We start from the raw sequence: 2645 nt of genomic DNA, 5'->3' as shown, positions 1-2645 counted from the left end.
GTAGTGATCCTCCTGTTGACAGCTTCCCAAGAGCTGGAATTACAGGCATGCACCACCATACCCAGTCTCCATTGCTGTCTCAGTTTGTCCCGGGGGCAGGGCCAGCATGGCAGACTTGGGGACTGAGCCCCACGCCCCTGCACCTGCTTGCAGGTGCTTTAATCCACTGAGCTATTTGGCTGGCCCTCAGGCTTTCTTAAGTGATGAAATTTCAGTCTAGTTTGCATTTGGCAAATATTGCAGTTAACCTTCTGCTCTTCTGCTCCTTGGGGATCCTGTTCATGTGGCACCAAATGAACTTAAAACCTTTTATGCCTAGTTGAAGTTTGGCAGCAGCAGAACAGTTAAAATCCTTCAAATGTTTGAAGCAGGACCTCAAATTAAGTTGCCCTAAAATCACAAATATTCAGACCCAGAAGATATTAATAAAGACTTTTCCTTATTATTGGTGGAGATGTTTCCTTTATTGGCTCTACATGTGGTGGACCAAGGAAGAGAAAATGTGCTTACAGGGTGCCAGAAAAAAAAAAAAAAAAGATATGTCATAAGATTTAGATTCATCTGGGCTTGGTAATTATCCAAGAAGCAAAGGTTTGCTTAACAAGCAAGGTTGGCCAGGCATGGTGGTGCGAGGCTGTAATCCCAGCATTTGGGAGGCTGAGGCAGGAGGATTGCTATGAGGTCGAGGCCAGCCTGGGCTACATGGTGAGTTCAAGGCCAGTTCAAACTACATAACAAAACTGTCTCAAAAACAAACAAATATGGGCTGGTGAGATGGCTCAGTGGTCTAGGGCACCTACTTAGAACAAGCTTGGCAAAGCACAGGGACCGCGGTTCAATCCCCCAGCACCACATGCCAGCCAGCCCCGCCCCCTGGTGGGCTGAGCTGGCCACACACACACAGAATGAATAAATAAATATTAAAAAAAAAATAGCATGGCAGGGTTAATGGGTGAATCCTATAACTTTTAAGTTGAAGGGGGAAAAAACCACTTGAGAAACACCCAGTTTGGCATTTTTATGATGGCAGAAAGATCTGCAATCAAGGCTGCTTCCTGAAGGTCACAGGTCTGAAGAGCGGCAGAGCCAGGCAGCTCTAGGTCTCACAGCTTCATCCATGTGCAGAAGCCTCTGAGATCCCGTGCACTGGGGGAAGTGCAGACGCAGCTGCAGAGGAAGTCTGGAGCTCCTTGGGCCAGCAGACAGCGGCGGCGGAGCTGCAGAAGGCCGGCTGTACGGGTGGAGCACCAGAGGCATTCAGGAAGGTGGGTGACTTGAGCCGTGCCAGGGCTGGGCCCGAGCTGGATAACAGAATCTGGGAAGATTCACACTTAAGGAAGGGGGATTAAAATAGGGATTCAGGACTATTAACCTGGTAGTGTCGGGCAGGCTGTATTTGAGGAGCAAGTTTTTGTTTTGTTTGAGTGGTATTGGGAATTGAACCAAGTGGTGTTCTACCACTGAGCTACATCCCTAGCTCTTTTTATCTTTTTTTTTTTTTTTGTCTTTTTGAGACAGGGTCTCACTATGCAGTTCAGGCTGGCTTTGAGCTCAGTTCCTTCCTAGTGTTGTATGTATGTGTGAGTGAGAGAGGAGAAGGGAAGGAGGGAGGAGTGGAAAAGTGGAGGAGAGAGAGAATACATGTGCATGGATAGGGAGAGAAAAAGAGAAAGAATGCGTGTGTAGGGAGGGAGACAGAGAAAGGATGTGTGTGGAGAGAGGGAGAAGAGAGAATGCATGTGTGCATGAGAAAGAGGGATGGAGGGAAGGAGGAAGGGGGAGAAGAGAGACAGAGACAGAGAGAGAGAGAGAGAGAGAGACAGACAGACAGACAGACAGACAGACAGACAGACAGACAGACAGAGGGAGACAGAGAGAGAGGATCAGTGTGATTTCACATACTGGGATATGTAATGAGCACTCTGGGCTGCCTTCTGAGGCATGACCTCTAAACCACCTTGAGTCATTTCCATGTGGAAATCTGCACCCTCTCTTGTCCACCTTTGTGCTCCTGCTGAAGTGAGGTCCCTTGCCCCAGGCAGTCCTGTGTGCAAAGAAGCCTGCTGCTAGTAGCACACGGAGGGCCAAGAAGCCAGTGGCACCAACTGCCCAGTGCCCCCTCCAGCCCAGCCCATCTGCACTAATGGAGCACATTCTGTGCTTGCAGCTACGTTTGCACCGAAGCTCAGCTGCATAATTCTCCCTCTCTCCGTCCAAGGCAAGCTGGCAGAACCTGAGTCTCAGAGAATCTGTGGAATAGGCTGGTGATGTTCGAGCAGCTGCAGGCTGGGACAAAGGCCTGATCTCAGTGATGATTTCTCCAGGCCAAGCAGATATAGAGTGGGGGTCTCCTCTCATCTCCTTAACTCCTCCCAGTACCCTGTCACCATCTGAGGATTTGGCTCCATTATTATTATTATTTTTAATGGCATCACTGTTTCTAGCGCTCTTACTAGGACAAGTTAATAAATCAGTACATTCGAACAATTGTTACTATTAAGTAAGCATAAGACACGATATGCCTGCCAAGTATATCATGTAGGGAATTATGGATAATGTAGAAAATTCAGTTTTTTCTCCTATTAACCCTTTATTTATTTTTTATTTCTCTTTCTTTCTTTCTTTCTTTCTTTCTTTCTTTCTTT

The sequence above is a fragment of the Octodon degus genome, unplaced genomic scaffold (assembly GCF_000260255.1).
Source record: "Octodon degus isolate 3935 unplaced genomic scaffold, OctDeg1.0 scaffold00222, whole genome shotgun sequence".
Lineage (NCBI taxonomy): Eukaryota > Metazoa > Chordata > Mammalia > Rodentia > Octodontidae > Octodon > Octodon degus.
This window is presented reverse-complemented; position numbering follows the sequence as displayed.